This window comes from Danio rerio, chromosome 4 (genome assembly GCF_052040795.2).
Source record: "Danio rerio strain M-AB ecotype USA chromosome 4, GRCz13ab, whole genome shotgun sequence".
NCBI lineage: Eukaryota > Metazoa > Chordata > Actinopteri > Cypriniformes > Danionidae > Danio > Danio rerio.
The window spans coordinates 43,395,918-43,414,251 of NC_141024.2; the positions used below are offsets into that span (position 1 = coordinate 43,395,918).

General features: G+C 55.1%; 1 protein-coding gene, 1 long non-coding RNA gene and 12 other non-coding genes across 14 annotated transcripts in view; all 14 read right to left on the reverse strand.

The window, feature by feature from the left end:
• LOC101886199 (uncharacterized) overlaps nt 1-18,334 on the reverse strand; it is an 883,799-nt gene that overhangs the window by 784,239 nt on the left and 81,226 nt on the right. The gene's annotated exons all lie outside the window — the stretch shown is intronic.
• The window catches only part of LOC148680967 (uncharacterized), a 663,035-nt gene that overhangs the window by 513,122 nt on the left and 131,579 nt on the right, over nt 1-18,334 (reverse strand). The gene's annotated exons all lie outside the window — the stretch shown is intronic.
• LOC148681040 (U1 spliceosomal RNA) lies at nt 339-502 on the reverse strand. The gene has a single exon (XR_015944119.1). It is a non-coding gene; the product is annotated as a U1 spliceosomal RNA (small nuclear RNA).
• LOC148681041 (U1 spliceosomal RNA) lies at nt 1,892-2,055 on the reverse strand. Its single transcript, XR_015944120.1, has one exon. It is a non-coding gene; the product is annotated as a U1 spliceosomal RNA (small nuclear RNA).
• On the reverse strand, nt 3,446-3,609 carry LOC148681042 (U1 spliceosomal RNA). Its single transcript, XR_015944360.1, has one exon. It is a non-coding gene; the product is annotated as a U1 spliceosomal RNA (small nuclear RNA).
• On the reverse strand, nt 5,000-5,163 carry LOC148681043 (U1 spliceosomal RNA). The gene has a single exon (XR_015944122.1). It is a non-coding gene; the product is annotated as a U1 spliceosomal RNA (small nuclear RNA).
• Nucleotides 6,554-6,717, reverse strand: LOC148681044 (U1 spliceosomal RNA). The gene has a single exon (XR_015944311.1). It is a non-coding gene; the product is annotated as a U1 spliceosomal RNA (small nuclear RNA).
• On the reverse strand, nt 8,108-8,271 carry LOC148681045 (U1 spliceosomal RNA). The gene has a single exon (XR_015944126.1). It is a non-coding gene; the product is annotated as a U1 spliceosomal RNA (small nuclear RNA).
• Nucleotides 9,662-9,825, reverse strand: LOC148681046 (U1 spliceosomal RNA). Its single transcript, XR_015944128.1, has one exon. It is a non-coding gene; the product is annotated as a U1 spliceosomal RNA (small nuclear RNA).
• LOC148681047 (U1 spliceosomal RNA) lies at nt 11,210-11,373 on the reverse strand. The gene has a single exon (XR_015944129.1). It is a non-coding gene; the product is annotated as a U1 spliceosomal RNA (small nuclear RNA).
• Nucleotides 12,764-12,927, reverse strand: LOC148681048 (U1 spliceosomal RNA). Its single transcript, XR_015944134.1, has one exon. It is a non-coding gene; the product is annotated as a U1 spliceosomal RNA (small nuclear RNA).
• Nucleotides 14,312-14,475, reverse strand: LOC148681049 (U1 spliceosomal RNA). The gene has a single exon (XR_015944105.1). It is a non-coding gene; the product is annotated as a U1 spliceosomal RNA (small nuclear RNA).
• On the reverse strand, nt 15,865-16,028 carry LOC148681050 (U1 spliceosomal RNA). Its single transcript, XR_015944145.1, has one exon. It is a non-coding gene; the product is annotated as a U1 spliceosomal RNA (small nuclear RNA).
• LOC148681051 (U1 spliceosomal RNA) lies at nt 17,418-17,581 on the reverse strand. The gene has a single exon (XR_015944156.1). It is a non-coding gene; the product is annotated as a U1 spliceosomal RNA (small nuclear RNA).

Genomic DNA, 18,334 nt, shown 5'->3' on the forward strand with positions numbered 1-18,334 from the left:
GCAAAAGAGGCTTGGCAGAGGACGAGGAAGAGAGGGAAGCGCCGCTCCAGCGAGGGGGTGCTCGCTGCAGAGCCATTCGAGGAGAGCTGAGCTCCAGCGAGGGGGAGCATGAGCTGTCGCTCCTCCTCCTGTAAGCTGTTTTAATGCGTACACCAACCCCACCCCTAACCCTACCCCCAGTGACATCACTCGTAGAAGAAGTGCAAAAAAGGTGGAGCTCAAGCTTAAGCTCCCCCTCGCTGGAGCTCAGCTCTCCTCAAATGGCTCTGCAGCGAGCACCACTTGGCTCCAGCCGGGTCCGACGCTACCGCCTGAGCTCTGTCTTGAACCACTGTGCTCAGGGGAGAGCGCGAACGCAGTCCCCCACTACCAGAAATTATGCAGTCCAGATTCCCACATTTGGGGAATTCGCAGGGGTCAGCGTGGCCGGAGTGCAATGGCCAAGCCTCGCCCTGGGTGAACCACCTTCTTGATCATGGTATCTCCCCTGCCAGGTAAGTATGAGTTGCCGGGCGGCGCAAATGGCAGCCGCCGTTTTCTATCGGCCGTACTCCAGGGCGGTGATGCCCAGCCAACGAGCATGGGGAATGGGCCAGCAACCCCTGTCTCCTGACGGCGCTGTACTTGCAGCAGACGTGCCTGTGCCTGCAAACCACTCGCTAGTAACTGTGGCAACGCATGAAGAGTTTGAGCTTCCTCCAGATGCTTGCTTTGTGTTTTGTCATCAGTTGGGGCTGCCAACACATGGATTCCACCGGACGCACTCGACCTGGGGATAACAGACCCTCTATGGGGGGAGGGGAGGGGATCCTCCTGTTCTTTCTTTCTTTTCCTCCATCTGTTTTCTTTCTCTACAGATGCCGTTTTTCTCTGCTTAGTTTCTGATTTGGTCTATTTGGACATGTCGACCTCCTGCTTTGCTGCGGTTCGGACCGCCTTTGCCTAGAGCTCCGTGCTTTGCACTCTTGCCTTGTATGTTTTGTGTCCTGTTTTCTCACGTCAGCCTATCAGCACAGTGCTCAAACGACATAGCTTGAAGAAGACGAGGGGATCTACAAACATTCCGCAAAAGAACTTCACTGACGAAAGCGGAAGCGCTAACGAAACAACCTCCCGCTGCAAGCACCTTACATTCCTGGGACGGGAAACCACCGACGGCTGGCTGCGAAATTGCCTGTGGTTCAGATTGGTTTAGAACCGTCCCTCTGCCCAAAAGGCCACAGACGTCTGCAAAAGATTGCAGTTCTTGAAACAAAGTTACCTCTGATCCGAGCAGAAGCGTTCGCTTACTTAATGGCAGATAAAATGATGACCTTTCACACGGTCTGCATTCGTTCCGTCAGTAACAGCGGCAGGCCGGTAAAAATAAAATTCTGACATTCCACAGGGCACACTCGCTTGGCGGACAAAAGCCACCGGGGGCTCTCTTTGCATGTTCCTTCACCTGGTCAAACCGCTTTGAGGGGGGACCTTCGAGTAGTTTTCGGCGTCAGAACAGACTCTTCTAGCGACGGGTGGGCAGGCCTTCCACAGGCGCGCGCGGCTCTACTGGAGCAAAAGAGGCTTGGCAGAGGACGAGGAAGAGAGGGAAGCGCCGCTCCAGCGAGGGGGTGCTCGCTGCAGAGCCATTCGAGGAGAGCTGAGCTCCAGCGAGGGGGAGCATGAGCTGTCGCTCCTCCTCCTGTAAGCTGTTTTAATGCGTACACCAACCCCACCCCTAACCCTACCCCCAGTGACATCACTCGTAGAAGAAGTGCAAAAAAGGTGGAGCTCAAGCTTAAGCTCCCCCTCGCTGGAGCTCAGCTCTCCTCAAATGGCTCTGCAGCGAGCACCACTTGGCTCCAGCCGGGTCCGACGCTACCGCCTGAGCTCTGTCTTGAACCACTGTGCTCAGGGGAGAGCGCGAACGCAGTCCCCCACTACCAGAAATTATGCAGTCCAGATTCCCACATTTGGGGAATTCGCAGGGGTCAGCGTGGCCGGAGTGCAATGGCCAAGCCTCGCCCTGGGTGAACCACCTTCTTGATCATGGTATCTCCCCTGCCAGGTAAGTATGAGTTGCCGGGCGGCGCAAATGGCAGCCGCCGTTTTCTATCGGCCGTACTCCAGGGCGGTGATGCCCAGCCAACGAGCATGGGGAATGGGCCAGCAACCCCTGTCTCCTGACGGCGCTGTACTTGCAGCAGACGTGCCTGTGCCTGCAAACCACTCGCTAGTAACTGTGGCAACGCATGAAGAGTTTGAGCTTCCTCCAGATGCTTGCTTTGTGTTTTGTCATCAGTTGGGGCTGCCAACACATGGATTCCACCGGACGCACTCGACCTGGGGATAACAGACCCTCTATGGGGGGAGGGGAGGGGATCCTCCTGTTCTTTCTTTCTTTTCCTCCATCTGTTTTCTTTCTCTACAGATGCCGTTTTTCTCTGCTTAGTTTCTGATTTGGTCTATTTGGACATGTCGACCTCCTGCTTTGCTGCGGTTCGGACCGCCTTTGCCTAGAGCTCCGTGCTTTGCACTCTTGCCTTGTATGTTTTGTGTCCTGTTTTCTCACGTCAGCCTATCAGCACAGTGCTCAAACGACATAGCTTGAAGAAGACGACGGGATCTACAAACGTTCCGCAAAAGAACTTCACTGACGAAGGCGGAAGCGCTAACGAAACAACCTCCCGCTGCAAGCACCTTACATTCCTGGGACGGGAAACCACCGACGGCTGGCTGCGAAATTGCCTGTGGTTCAGATTGGTTTAGAACCGTCCCTCTGCCCAAAAGGCCACAGACGTCTGCAAAAGATTGCAGTTCTTGAAACAAAGTTACCTCTGATCCGAGCAGAAGCGTTCGCTTACTTAATGGCAGATAAAATGATGACCTTTCACACGGTCTGCATTCGTTCCGTCAGTAACAGCGGCAGGCCGGTAAAAATAAAATTCTGACATTCCACAGGGCACACTCGCTTGGCGGACAAAAGCCACCGGGGGCTCTCTTTGCGTGTTCCTTCACCTGGTCAAACCGCTTTGAGGGGGGACCTTTCGAGTAGTTTTCGGCGTCAGAACGGGCTCTTCTAGCGACGGGTGGGCAGGCCTTCCACAGGCGCGCGCGGCTCTACTGGAGCAAAAGAGGCTTGGCAAAGGACGAGGAAGAGAGGGAAGCGCCGCTCCAGCGAGAGGGTGCTCGCTGCAGAGCCATTTGAGGAGAGCTGAGCTCCAGCGAGGGGGAGCATGAGCTGTCGCTCCTCCTCCTGTAAGCTGTTTTAATGCGTACACCAACCCCGCCCCTAACCCTACCCCCAGTGACATCACTCGTAGAAGAAGTGCAAAAAAGGTGGAGCTCAAGCTTAAGCTCCCCCTCGCTGGAGCTCAGCTCTCCTCAAATGGCTCTGCAGCGAGCACCACTTGGCTCCAGCCGGGTCCGACGCTACCGCCTGAACTCTGTCTTGAACCACTGTGCTCAGGGGAGAGCGCGAACGCAGTCCCCCACTACCAGAAATTATGTAGTCCAGATTCCCACATTTGGGGAATTCGCAGGGGTCAGCGTGGCCGGAGTGCAATGGCCAAGCCTCGCCCTGGGTGAACCACCTTCTTGATCATGGTATCTCCCCTGCCAGGTAAGTATGAGTTGCCGGGCGGCGCAAATGGCAGCTGCCGTTTTCTATCGGCCGTACTCCAGGGCGGTGATGCCCAGCCACCGAGCATGGGGAATGGGCCAGCAACCCCTGTCTCCTGACGGCGCTGTACTTGCAGCAGACGTGCCTGTGCCTGCAAACCACTCGCTAGTAACTGTGGCAACGCATGAAGAGTTTGAGCTTCCTCCAGATGCTTGCTCTGTGTTTTGTCATCAGTTGGGGCTGCCAACACATGGATTCCACCGGACGCACTCGATCTGGGGATAACAGACCCTCTATGGGGGGAGGGGAGGGGATCCTCCTGTTCTTTCTTTCTTTTCCTCCATCTGTTTTCTTTCTCTACAGATGCCGTTTTTCTCTGCTTAGTTTCTGATTTGGTCTATTTGGACATGTCGACCTCCTGCTTTGCTGCGGTTCGGACCGCCTTTGCCTAGAGCTCCGTGCTTTGCACTCTTGCCTTGTATGTTTTGTGTCCTGTTTTCTTAGGTCAGCCTATCAGCACAGTGCTCAAACGACATAGCTTGAAGAAGACGACGGGATCTACAAACGTTCCGCAAAAGAACTTCACTGACGGAAGCGGAAGCGCTAACGAAACAACCTCCCGCTGCAAGCACCTTACATTCCTGGGACGGGAAACCACCGACGGCTGGCTGCGAAATTGCCTCTGGTTCAGATTGGTTTAGAACCGTCCCTCTGCCCAAAACGCCACAGACGTCTGCAAAAGATTGCAGTTCTTGAAACAAAGTTACCTCTGATCCGAGCCGAAGCGTTCGCTTACTTAATGGCAGATAAAATGATGACCTTTCACACGGTCTGCATTCGTTCCGTCAGTAACAGCGGCAGGCCGGTAAAAATAAAATTCTGACATTCCACAGGGCACACTCGCTTGGCGGACAAAAGCCACCGGGGGCTCTCTTTGCGTGTTCCTTCACCTGGTCAAACCGCTTTGAGGGGGGACCTTTCGAGTAGTTTTCGGCGTCAGAACGGGCTCTTCTAGCGACGGGTGGGCAGGCCTTCCACAGGCGCGCGCGGCTCTACTGGAGCAAAAGAGGCTTGGCAAAGGACGAGGAAGAGAGGGAAGCGCCGCTCCAGCGAGAGGGTGCTCGCTGCAGAGCCATTTGAGGAGAGCTGAGCTCCAGCGAGGGGGAGCATGAGCTGTCGCTCCTCCTCCTGTAAGCTGTTTTAATGCGTACACCAACCCCGCCCCTAACCCTACCCCCAGTGACATCACTCGTAGAAGAAGTGCAAAAAAGGTGGAGCTCAAGCTTAAGCTCCCCCTCGCTGGAGCTCAGCTCTCCTCAAATGGCTCTGCAGCGAGCACCACTTGGCTCCAGCCGGGTCCGACGCTACCGCCTGAACTCTGTCTTGAACCACTGTGCTCAGGGGAGAGCGCGAACGCAGTCCCCCACTACCAGAAATTATGCAGTCCAGATTCCCACATTTGGGGAATTCGCAGGGGTCAGCGTGGCCGGAGTGCAATGGCCAAGCCTCGCCCTGGGTGAACCACCTTCTTGATCATGGTATCTCCCCTGCCAGGTAAGTATGAGTTGCCGGGCGGCGCAAATGGCAGCTGCCGTTTTCTATCGGCCGTACTCCAGGGCGGTGATGCCCAGCCACCGAGCATGGGGAATGGGCCAGCAACCCCTGTCTCCTGACGGCGCTGTACTTGCAGCAGACGTGCCTGTGCCTGCAAACCACTCGCTAGTAACTGTGGCAACGCATGAAGAGTTTGAGCTTCCTCCAGATGCTTGCTCTGTGTTTTGTCATCAGTTGGGGCTGCCAACACATGGATTCCACCGGACGCACTCGATCTGGGGATAACAGACCCTCTATGGGGGGAGGGGAGGGGATCCTCCTGTTCTTTCTTTCTTTTCCTCCATCTGTTTTCTTTCTCTACAGATGCCGTTTTTCTCTGCTTAGTTTCTGATTTGGTCTATTTGGACATGTCGACCTCCTGCTTTGCTGCGGTTCGGACCGCCTTTGCCTAGAGCTCCGTGCTTTGCACTCTTGCCTTGTATGTTTTGTGTCCTGTTTTCTTAGGTCAGCCTATCAGCACAGTGCTCAAACGACATAGCTTGAAGAAGACGACGGGATCTACAAACGTTCCGCAAAAGAACTTCACTGACGGAAGCGGAAGCGCTAACGAAACAACCTCCCGCTGCAAGCACCTTACATTCCTGGGACGGGAAACCACCGACGGCTGGCTGCGAAATTGCCTCTGGTTCAGATTGGTTTAGAACCGTCCCTCTGCCCAAAACGCCACAGACGTCTGCAAAAGATTGCAGTTCTTGAAACAAAGTTACCTCTGATCCGAGCCGAAGCGTTCGCTTACTTAATGGCAGATAAAATGATGACCTTTCACACGGTCTGCATTCGTTCCGTCAGTAACAGCGGCAGGCCGGTAAAAATAAAATTCTGACATTCCACAGGGCACACTCGCTTGGCGGACAAAAGCCACCGGGGGCTCTCTTTGCGTGTTCCTTCACCTGGTCAAACCGCTTTGAGGGGGGACCTTTCGAGTAGTTTTCGGCGTCAGAACGGGCTCTTCTAGCGACGGGTGGGCAGGCCTTCCACAGGCGCGCGCGGCTCTACTGGAGCAAAAGAGGCTTGGCAAAGGACGAGGAAGAGAGGGAAGCGCCGCTCCAGCGAGAGGGTGCTCGCTGCAGAGCCATTTGAGGAGAGCTGAGCTCCAGCGAGGGGGAGCATGAGCTGTCGCTCCTCCTCCTGTAAGCTGTTTTAATGCGTACACCAACCCCGCCCCTAACCCTACCCCCAGTGACATCACTCGTAGAAGAAGTGCAAAAAAGGTGGAGCTCAAGCTTAAGCTCCCCCTCGCTGGAGCTCAGCTCTCCTCAAATGGCTCTGCAGCGAGCACCACTTGGCTCCAGCCGGGTCCGACGCTACCGCCTGAACTCTGTCTTGAACCACTGTGCTCAGGGGAGAGCGCGAACGCAGTCCCCCACTACCAGAAATTATGCAGTCCAGATTCCCACATTTGGGGAATTCGCAGGGATCAGCGTGGCCGGAGTGCAATGGCCAAGCCTCGCCCTGGGTGAACCACCTTCTTGATCATGGTATCTCCCCTGCCAGGTAAGTATGAGTTGCCGGGCGGCGCAAATGGCAGCTGCCGTTTTCTATCGGCCGTACTCCAGGGCGGTGATGCCCAGCCACCGAGCATGGGGAATGGGCCAGCAACCCCTGTCTCCTGACGGCGCTGTACTTGCAGCAGACGTGCCTGTGCCTGCAAACCACTCGCTAGTAACTGTGGCAACGCATGAAGAGTTTGAGCTTCCTCCAGATGCTTGCTCTGTGTTTTGTCATCAGTTGGGGCTGCCAACACATGGATTCCACCGGACGCACTCGATCTGGGGATAACAGACCCTCTATGGGGGGAGGGGAGGGGATCCTCCTGTTCTTTCTTTCTTTTCCTCCATCTGTTTTCTTTCTCTACAGATGCCGTTTTTCTCTGCTTAGTTTCTGATTTGGTCTATTTGGACATGTCGACCTCCTGCTTTGCTGCGGTTCGGACCGCCTTTGCCTAGAGCTCCGTGCTTTGCACTCTTGCCTTGTATGTTTTGTGTCCTGTTTTCTTAGGTCAGCCTATCAGCACAGTGCTCAAACGACATAGCTTGAAGAAGACGACGGGATCTACAAACGTTCCGCAAAAGAACTTCACTGACGGAAGCGGAAGCGCTAACGAAACAACCTCCCGCTGCAAGCACCTTACATTCCTGGGACGGGAAACCACCGACGGCTGGCTGCGAAATTGCCTCTGGTTCAGATTGGTTTAGAACCGTCCCTCTGCCCAAAACGCCACAGACGTCTGCAAAAGATTGCAGTTCTTGAAACAAAGTTACCTCTGATCCGAGCCGAAGCGTTCGCTTACTTAATGGCAGATAAAATGATGACCTTTCACACGGTCTGCATTCGTTCCGTCAGTAACAGCGGCAGGCCGGTAAAAATAAAATTCTGACATTCCACAGGGCACACTCGCTTGGCGGACAAAAGCCACCGGGGGCTCTCTTTGCGTGTTCCTTCACCTGGTCAAACCGCTTTGAGGGGGGACCTTTCGAGTAGTTTTCGGCGTCAGAACGGGCTCTTCTAGCGACGGGTGGGCAGGCCTTCCACAGGCGCGCGCGGCTCTACTGGAGCAAAAGAGGCTTGGCAAAGGACGAGGAAGAGAGGGAAGCGCCGCTCCAGCGAGAGGGTGCTCGCTGCAGAGCCATTTGAGGAGAGCTGAGCTCCAGCGAGGGGGAGCATGAGCTGTCGCTCCTCCTCCTGTAAGCTGTTTTAATGCGTACACCAACCCCGCCCCTAACCCTACCCCCAGTGACATCACTCGTAGAAGAAGTGCAAAAAAGGTGGAGCTCAAGCTTAAGCTCCCCCTCGCTGGAGCTCAGCTCTCCTCAAATGGCTCTGCAGCGAGCACCACTTGGCTCCAGCCGGGTCCGACGCTACCGCCTGAACTCTGTCTTGAACCACTGTGCTCAGGGGAGAGCGCGAACGCAGTCCCCCACTACCAGAAATTATGCAGTCCAGATTCCCACATTTGGGGAATTCGCAGGGGTCAGCGTGGCCGGAGTGCAATGGCCAAGCCTCGCCCTGGGTGAACCACCTTCTTGATCATGGTATCTCCCCTGCCAGGTAAGTATGAGTTGCCGGGCGGCGCAAATGGCAGCTGCCGTTTTCTATCGGCCGTACTCCAGGGCGGTGATGCCCAGCCACCGAGCATGGGGAATGGGCCAGCAACCCCTGTCTCCTGACGGCGCTGTACTTGCAGCAGACGTGCCTGTGCCTGCAAACCACTCGCTAGTAACTGTGGCAACGCATGAAGAGTTTGAGCTTCCTCCAGATGCTTGCTCTGTGTTTTGTCATCAGTTGGGGCTGCCAACACATGGATTCCACCGGACGCACTCGATCTGGGGATAACAGACCCTCTATGGGGGGAGGGGAGGGGATCCTCCTGTTCTTTCTTTCTTTTCCTCCATCTGTTTTCTTTCTCTACAGATGCCGTTTTTCTCTGCTTAGTTTCTGATTTGGTCTATTTGGACATGTCGACCTCCTGCTTTGCTGCGGTTCGGACCGCCTTTGCCTAGAGCTCCGTGCTTTGCACTCTTGCCTTGTATGTTTTGTGTCCTGTTTTCTTAGGTCAGCCTATCAGCACAGTGCTCAAACGACATAGCTTGAAGAAGACGACGGGATCTACAAACGTTCCGCAAAAGAACTTCACTGACGGAAGCGGAAGCGCTAACGAAACAACCTCCCGCTGCAAGCACCTTACATTCCTGGGACGGGAAACCACCGACGGCTGGCTGCGAAATTGCCTCTGGTTCAGATTGGTTTAGAACCGTCCCTCTGCCCAAAACGCCACAGACGTCTGCAAAAGATTGCAGTTCTTGAAACAAAGTTACCTCTGATCCGAGCCGAAGCGTTCGCTTACTTAATGGCAGATAAAATGATGACCTTTCACACGGTCTGCATTCGTTCCGTCAGTAACAGCGGCAGGCCGGTAAAAATAAAATTCTGACATTCCACAGGGCACACTCGCTTGGCGGACAAAAGCCACCGGGGGCTCTCTTTGCGTGTTCCTTCACCTGGTCAAACCGCTTTGAGGGGGGACCTTTCGAGTAGTTTTCGGCGTCAGAACGGGCTCTTCTAGCGACGGGTGGGCAGGCCTTCCACAGGCGCGCGCGGCTCTACTGGAGCAAAAGAGGCTTGGCAAAGGACGAGGAAGAGAGGGAAGCGCCGCTCCAGCGAGAGGGTGCTCGCTGCAGAGCCATTTGAGGAGAGCTGAGCTCCAGCGAGGGGGAGCATGAGCTGTCGCTCCTCCTCCTGTAAGCTGTTTTAATGCGTACACCAACCCCGCCCCTAACCCTACCCCCAGTGACATCACTCGTAGAAGAAGTGCAAAAAAGGTGGAGCTCAAGCTTAAGCTCCCCCTCGCTGGAGCTCAGCTCTCCTCAAATGGCTCTGCAGCGAGCACCACTTGGCTCCAGCCGGGTCTGACGCTACCGCCTGAACTCTGTCTTGAACCACTGTGCTCAGGGGAGAGCGCGAACGCAGTCCCCCACTACCAGAAATTATGCAGTCCAGATTCCCACATTTGGGGAATTCGCAGGGGTCAGCGTGGCCGGAGTGCAATGGCCAAGCCTCGCCCTGGGTGAACCACCTTCTTGATCATGGTATCTCCCCTGCCAGGTAAGTATGAGTTGCCGGGCGGCGCAAATGGCAGCCGCCGTTTTCTATCGGCCGTACTCCAGGGCGGTGATGCCCAGCCACCGAGCATGGGGAATGGGCCAGCAACCCCTGTCTCCTGACGGCGCTGTACTTGCAGCAGACGTGCCTGCAAACCACTCGCTAGTAACTGTGGCAACGCATGAAGAGTTTGAGCTTCCTCCAGATGCTTGCTCTGTGTTTTGTCATCAGTTGGGGCTGCCAACACATGGATTCCACCGGACGCACTCGATCTGGGGATAACAGACCCTCTATGGGGGGAGGGGAGGGGATCCTCCTGTTCTTTCTTTCTTTTCCTCCATCTGTTTTCTTTCTCTACAGATGCCGTTTTTCTCTGCTTAGTTTCTGATTTGGTCTATTTGGACATGTCGACCTCCTGCTTTGCTGCGGTTCGGACCGCCTTTGCCTAGAGCTCCGTGCTTTGCACTCTTGCCTTGTATGTTTTGTGTCCTGTTTTCTTAGGTCAGCCTATCAGCACAGTGCTCAAACGACATAGCTTGAAGAAGACGACGGGATCTACAAACGTTCCGCAAAAGAACTTCACTGACGGAAGCGGAAGCGCTAACGAAACAACCTCCCGCTGCAAGCACCTTACATTCCTGGGACGGGAAACCACCGACGGCTGGCTGCGAAATTGCCTCTGGTTCAGATTGGTTTAGAACCGTCCCTCTGCCCAAAACGCCACAGACGTCTGCAAAAGATTGCAGTTCTTGAAACAAAGTTACCTCTGATCCGAGCCGAAGCGTTCGCTTACTTAATGGCAGATAAAATGATGACCTTTCACACGGTCTGCATTCGTTCCGTCAGTAACAGCGGCAGGCCGGTAAAAATAAAATTCTGACATTCCACAGGGCACACTCGCTTGGCGGACAAAAGCCACCGGGGGCTCTCTTTGCGTGTTCCTTCACCTGGTCAAACCGCTTTGAGGGGGGACCTTTCGAGTAGTTTTCGGCGTCAGAACGGGCTCTTCTAGCGACGGGTGGGCAGGCCTTCCACAGGCGCGCGCGGCTCTACTGGAGCAAAAGAGGCTTGGCAAAGGACGAGGAAGAGAGGGAAGCGCCGCTCCAGCGAGAGGGTGCTCGCTGCAGAGCCATTTGAGGAGAGCTGAGCTCCAGCGAGGGGGAGCATGAGCTGTCGCTCCTCCTCCTGTAAGCTGTTTTAATGCGTACACCAACCCCGCCCCTAACCCTACCCCCAGTGACATCACTCGTAGAAGAAGTGCAAAAAAGGTGGAGCTCAAGCTTAAGCTCCCCCTCGCTGGAGCTCAGCTCTCCTCAAATGGCTCTGCAGCGAGCACCACTTGGCTCCAGCCGGGTCCGACGCTACCGCCTGAACTCTGTCTTGAACCACTGTGCTCAGGGGAGAGCGCGAACGCAGTCCCCCACTACCAGAAATTATGCAGTCCAGATTCCCACATTTGGGGAATTCGCAGGGGTCAGCGTGGCCGGAGTGCAATGGCCAAGCCTCGCCCTGGGTGAACCACCTTCTTGATCATGGTATCTCCCCTGCCAGGTAAGTATGAGTTGCCGGGCGGCGCAAATGGCAGCTGCCGTTTTCTATCGGCCGTACTCCAGGGCGGTGATGCCCAGCCACCGAGCATGGGGAATGGGCCAGCAACCCCTGTCTCCTGACGGCGCTGTACTTGCAGCAGACGTGCCTGTGCCTGCAAACCACTCGCTAGTAACTGTGGCAACGCATGAAGAGTTTGAGCTTCCTCCAGATGCTTGCTCTGTGTTTTGTCATCAGTTGGGGCTGCCAACACATGGATTCCACCGGACGCACTCGATCTGGGGATAACAGACCCTCTATGGGGGGAGGGGAGGGGATCCTCCTGTTCTTTCTTTCTTTTCCTCCATCTGTTTTCTTTCTCTACAGATGCCGTTTTTCTCTGCTTAGTTTCTGATTTGGTCTATTTGGACATGTCGACCTCCTGCTTTGCTGCGGTTCGGACCGCCTTTGCCTAGAGCTCCGTGCTTTGCACTCTTGCCTTGTATGTTTTGTGTCCTGTTTTCTTAGGTCAGCCTATCAGCACAGTGCTCAAACGACATAGCTTGAAGAAGACGACGGGATCTACAAACGTTCCGCAAAAGAACTTCACTGACGGAAGCGGAAGCGCTAACGAAACAACCTCCCGCTGCAAGCACCTTACATTCCTGGGACGGGAAACCACCGACGGCTGGCTGCGAAATTGCCTCTGGTTCAGATTGGTTTAGAACCGTCCCTCTGCCCAAAACGCCACAGACGTCTGCAAAAGATTGCAGTTCTTGAAACAAAGTTACCTCTGATCCGAGCCGAAGCGTTCGCTTACTTAATGGCAGATAAAATGATGACCTTTCACACGGTCTGCATTCGTTCCGTCAGTAACAGCGGCAGGCCGGTAAAAATAAAATTCTGACATTCCACAGGGCACACTCGCTTGGCGGACAAAAGCCACCGGGGGCTCTCTTTGCGTGTTCCTTCACCTGGTCAAACCGCTTTGAGGGGGGACCTTTCGAGTAGTTTTCGGCGTCAGAACGGGCTCTTCTAGCGACGGGTGGGCAGGCCTTCCACAGGCGCGCGCGGCTCTACTGGAGCAAAAGAGGCTTGGCAAAGGACGAGGAAGAGAGGGAAGCGCCGCTCCAGCGAGAGGGTGCTCGCTGCAGAGCCATTTGAGGAGAGCTGAGCTCCAGCGAGGGGGAGCATGAGCTGTCGCTCCTCCTCCTGTAAGCTGTTTTAATGCGTACACCAACCCCGCCCCTAACCCTACCCCCAGTGACATCACTCGTAGAAGAAGTGCAAAAAAGGTGGAGCTCAAGCTTAAGCTCCCCCTCGCTGGAGCTCAGCTCTCCTCAAATGGCTCTGCAGCGAGCACCACTTGGCTCCAGCCGGGTCCGACGCTACCGCCTGAACTCTGTCTTGAACCACTGTGCTCAGGGGAGAGCGCGAACGCAGTCCCCCACTACCAGAAATTATGCAGTCCAGATTCCCACATTTGGGGAATTCGCAGGGGTCAGCGTGGCCGGAGTGCAATGGCCAAGCCTCGCCCTGGGTGAACCACCTTCTTGATCATGGTATCTCCCCTGCCAGGTAAGTATGAGTTGCCGGGCGGCGCAAATGGCAGCCGCCGTTTTCTATCGGCCGTACTCCAGGGCGGTGATGCCCAGCCACCGAGCATGGGGAATGGGCCAGCAACCCCTGTCTCCTGACGGCGCTGTACTTGCAGCAGACGTGCCTGCAAACCACTCGCTAGTAACTGTGGCAACGCATGAAGAGTTTGAGCTTCCTCCAGATGCTTGCTCTGTGTTTTGTCATCAGTTGGGGCTGCCAACACATGGATTCCACCGGACGCACTCGATCTGGGGATAACAGACCCTCTATGGGGGGAGGGGAGGGGATCCTCCTGTTCTTTCTTTCTTTTCCTCCATCTGTTTTCTTTCTCTACAGATGCCGTTTTTCTCTGCTTAGTTTCTGATTTGGTCTATTTGGACATGTCGACCTCCTGCTTTGCTGCGGTTCGGACCGCCTTTGCCTAGAGCTCCGTGCTTTGCACTCTTGCCTTGTATGTTTTGTGTCCTGTTTTCTTAGGTCAGCCTATCAGCACAGTGCTCAAACGACATAGCTTGAAGAAGACGACGGGATCTACAAACGTTCCGCAAAAGAACTTCACTGACGGAAGCGGAAGCGCTAACGAAACAACCTCCCGCTGCAAGCACCTTACATTCCTGGGACGGGAAACCACCGACGGCTGGCTGCGAAATTGCCTCTGGTTCAGATTGGTTTAGAACCGTCCCTCTGCCCAAAACGCCACAGACGTCTGCAAAAGATTGCAGTTCTTGAAACAAAGTTACCTCTGATCCGAGCCGAAGCGTTCGCTTACTTAATGGCAGATAAAATGATGACCTTTCACACGGTCTGCATTCGTTCCGTCAGTAACAGCGGCAGGCCGGTAAAAATAAAATTCTGACATTCCACAGGGCACACTCGCTTGGCGGACAAAAGCCACCGGGGGCTCTCTTTGCGTGTTCCTTCACCTGGTCAAACCGCTTTGAGGGGGGACCTTTCGAGTAGTTTTCGGCGTCAGAACGGGCTCTTCTAGCGACGGGTGGGCAGGCCTTCCACAGGCGCGCGCGGCTCTACTGGAGCAAAAGAGGCTTGGCAAAGGACGAGGAAGAGAGGGAAGCGCCGCTCCAGCGAGAGGGTGCTCGCTGCAGAGCCATTTGAGGAGAGCTGAGCTCCAGCGAGGGGGAGCATGAGCTGTCGCTCCTCCTCCTGTAAGCTGTTTTAATGCGTACACCAACCCCGCCCCTAACCCTACCCCCAGTGACATCACTCGTAGAAGAAGTGCAAAAAAGGTGGAGCTCAAGCTTAAGCTCCCCCTCGCTGGAGCTCAGCTCTCCTCAAATGGCTCTGCAGCGAGCACCACTTGGCTCCAGCCGGGTCCGACGCTACCGCCAGAACTCTGTCTTGAACCACTGTGCTCAGGGGAGAGCGCGAACGCAGTCCCCCACTACCAGAAATTATGCAGTCCAGATTCCCACATTTGGGGAATTTGCAGGGGTCAGCGTGGCCAGAGTGCAATGGCCAAGCCTCGCCCTGGGTGAACCACCTTCTTGATCATGGTATCTCCCCTGCCAGGTAAGTATGAGTTGCCGGGCGGCGCAAATGGCAGCCGCCGTTTTCTATCGGCCGTACTCCAGGGCGGTGATGCCCAGCCACCGAGCATGGGGAATGGGCCAGCAACCCCTGTCTCCTGACGGCGCTGTACTTGCAGCAGACGTGCCTGTGCCTGCAAACCACTCGCTAGTAACTGTGGCAACGCATGAAGAGTTTGAGCTTCCTCCAGATGCTTGCTTTGTGTTTTGTCATCAGTTGGGGCTGCCAACACATGGATTCCACCGGACGCACTCGACCTGGGGATAACAGACCCTCTATGGGGGGAGGGGAGGGGATCCTCCTGTTCTTTCTTTCTTTTCCTCCATCTGTTTTCTTTCTCTACAGATGCCGTTTTTCTCTGCTTAGTTTCTGATTTGGTCTATTTGGACATGTCGACCTCCTGCTTTGCTGCGGTTCGGACCGCCTTTGCCTAGAGCTCCGTGCTTTGCACTCTTGCCTTGTATGTTTTGTGTCCTGTTTTCTCACGTCAGCCTATCAGCACAGTGCTCAAACGACATAGCTTGAAGAAGACGAGGGGATCTACAAACGTTCCGCAAAAGAACTTCACTGACGAAAGCGGAAGCGCTAACGAAACAACCTCCCGCTGCAAGCACCTTACATTCCTGGGACGGGAAACCACCGACGGCTGGCTGCGAAATTGCCTGTGGTTCAGATTGGTTTAGAACCGTCCCTCTGCCCAAAAGGCCACAGACGTCTGCAAAAGATTGCAGTTCTTGAAACAAAGTTACCTCTGATCCGAGCAGAAGCGTTCGCTTACTTAATGGCAGATAAAATGATGACCTTTCACACGGTCTGCATTCGTTCCGTCAGTAACAGCGGCAGGCCGGTAAAAATAAAATTCTGACATTCCACAGGGCACACTCGCTTGGCGGACAAAAGCCACCGGGGGCTCTCTTTGCGTGTTCCTTCACCTGGTCAAACCGCTTTGAGGGGGGACCTTCGAGTAGTTTTCGGCGTCAGAACAGACTCTTCTAGCGACGGGTGGGCAGGCCTTCCACAGGCGCGCGCGGCTCTACTGGAGCAAAAGAGGCTTGGCAGAGGACGAGGAAGAGAGGGAAGCGCCGCTCCAGCGAGGGGGTGCTCGCTGCAGAGCCATTCGAGGAGAGCTGAGCTCCAGCGAGGGGGAGCATGAGCTGTCGCTCCTCCTCCTGTAAGCTGTTTTAATGCGTACACCAACCCCACCCCTAACCCTACCCCCAGTGACATCACTCGTAGAAGAAGTGCAAAAAAGGTGGAGCTCAAGCTTAAGCTCCCCCTCGCTGGAGCTCAGCTCTCCTCAAATGGCTCTGCAGCGAGCACCACTTGGCTCCAGCCGGGTCCGACGCTACCGCCTGAGCTCTGTCTTGAACCACTGTGCTCAGGGGAGAGCGCGAACGCAGTCCCCCACTACCAGAAATTATGCAGTCCAGATTCCCACATTTGGGGAATTCGCAGGGGTCAGCGTGGCCGGAGTGCAATGGCCAAGCCTCGCCCTGGGTGAACCACCTTCTTGATCATGGTATCTCCCCTGCCAGGTAAGTATGAGTTGCCGGGCGGCGCAAATGGCAGCCGCCGTTTTCTATCGGCCGTACTCCAGGGCGGTGATGCCCAGCCACCGAGCATGGGGAATGGGCCAGCAACCCCTGTCTCCTGACGGCGCTGTACTTGCAGCAGACGTGCCTGTGCCTGCAAACCACTCGCTAGTAACTGTGGCAACGCATGAAGAGTTTGAGCTTCCTCCAGATGCTTGCTTTGTGTTTTGTCATCAGTTGGGGCTGCCAACACATGGATTCCACCGGACGCACTCGACCTGGGGATAACAGACCCTCTATGGGGGGAGGGGAGGGGATCCTCCTGTTCTTTCTTTCTTTTCCTCCATCTGTTTTCTTTCTCTACAGATGCCGTTTTTCTCTGCTTAGTTTCTGATTTGGTCTATTTGGACATGTCGACCTCCTGCTTTGCTGCGGTTCGGACCGCCTTTGCCTAGAGCTCCGTGCTTTGCACTCTTGCCTTGTATGTTTTGTGTCCTGTTTTCTCACGTCAGCCTATCAGCACAGTGCTCAAACGACATAGCTTGAAGAAGACGAGGGGATCTACAAACGTTCCGCAAAAGAACTTCACTGACGAAAGTGGAAGCGCTAACGAAACAACCTCCCGCTGCAAGCACCTTACATTCCTGGGACGGGAAACCACCGACGGCTGGCTGCGAAATTGCCTGTGGTTCAGATTGGTTTAGAACCGTCCCTCTGCCCAAAAGGCCACAGACGTCTGCAAAAGATTGCAGTTCTTGAAACAAAGTTACCTCTGATCCGAGCAGAAGCGTTCGCTTACTTAATGGCAGATAAAATGATGACCTTTCACACGGTCTGCATTCGTTCCGTCAGTAACAGCGGCAGGCCGGTAAAAATAAAATTCTGACATTCCACAGGGCACACTCGCTTGGCGGACAAAAGCCACCGGGGGCTCTCTTTGCGTGTTCCTTCACCTGGTCAAACCGCTTTGAGGGGGGACCTTCGAGTAGTTTTCGGCGTCAGAACAGACTCTTCTAGCGACGGGTGGGCAGGCCTTCCACAGGCGCGCGCGGCTCTACTGGAGCAAAAGAGGCTTGGCAGAGGACGAGGAAGAGAGGGAAGCGCCGCTCCAGCGAGGGGGTGCTCGCTGCAGAGCCATTCGAGGAGAGCTGAGCTCCAGCGAGGGGGAGCATGAGCTGTCGCTCCTCCTCCTGTAAGCTGTTTTAATGCGTACACCAACCCCACCCCTAAACCTACCCCCAGTGACATCACTCGTAGAAGAAGTGCAAAAAAGGTGGAGCTCAAGCTTAAGCTCCCCCTCGCTGGAGCTCAGCTCTCCTCAAATGGCTCTGCAGCGAGCACCACTTGGCTCCAGCCGGGTCCGACGCTACCGCCTGAGCTCTGTCTTGAACCACTGTGCTCAGGGGAGAGCGCGAACGCAGTCCCCCACTACCAGAAATTATGCAGTCCAGATTCCCACATTTGGGGAATTCGCAGGGGTCAGCGTGGCCGGAGTGCAATGGCCAAGCCTCGCCCTGGGTGAACCACCTTCTTGATCATGGTATCTCCCCTGCCAGGTAAGTATGAGTTGCCGGGCGGCGCAAATGGCAGCCGCCGTTTTCTATCGGCCGTACTCCAGGGCGGTGATGCCCAGCCACCGAGCATGGGGAATGGGCCAGCAACCCCTGTCTCCTGACGGCGCTGTACTTGCAGCAGACGTGCCTGTGCCTGCAAACCACTCGCTAGTAACTGTGGCAACGCATGAAGAGTTTGAGCTTCCTCCAGATGCTTGCTTTGTGTTTTGTCATCAGTTGGGGCTGCCAACACATGGATTCCACCGGACGCACTCGACCTGGGGATAACAGACCCTCTATGGGGGGAGGGGAGGGGATCCTCCTGTTCTTTCTTTCTTTTCCTCCATCTGTTTTCTTTCTCTACAGATGCCGTTTTTCTCTGCTTAGTTTCTGATTTGGTCTATTTGGACATGTCGACCTCCTGCTTTGCTGCGGTTCGGACCGCCTTTGCCTAGAGCTCCGTGCTTTGCACTCTTGCCTTGTATGTTTTGTGTCCTGTTTTCTCACGTCAGCCTATCAGCACAGTGCTCAAACGACATAGCTTGAAGAAGACGAGGGGATCTACAAACGTTCCGCAAAAGAACTTCACTGACGAAAGCGGAAGCGCTAACGAAACAACCTCCCGCTGCAAGCACCTTACATTCCTGGGACGGGAAACCACCGACGGCTGGCTGCGAAATTGCCTGTGGTTCAGATTGGTTTAGAACCGTCCCTCTGCCCAAAAGGCCACAGACGTCTGCAAAAGATTGCAGTTCTTGAAACAA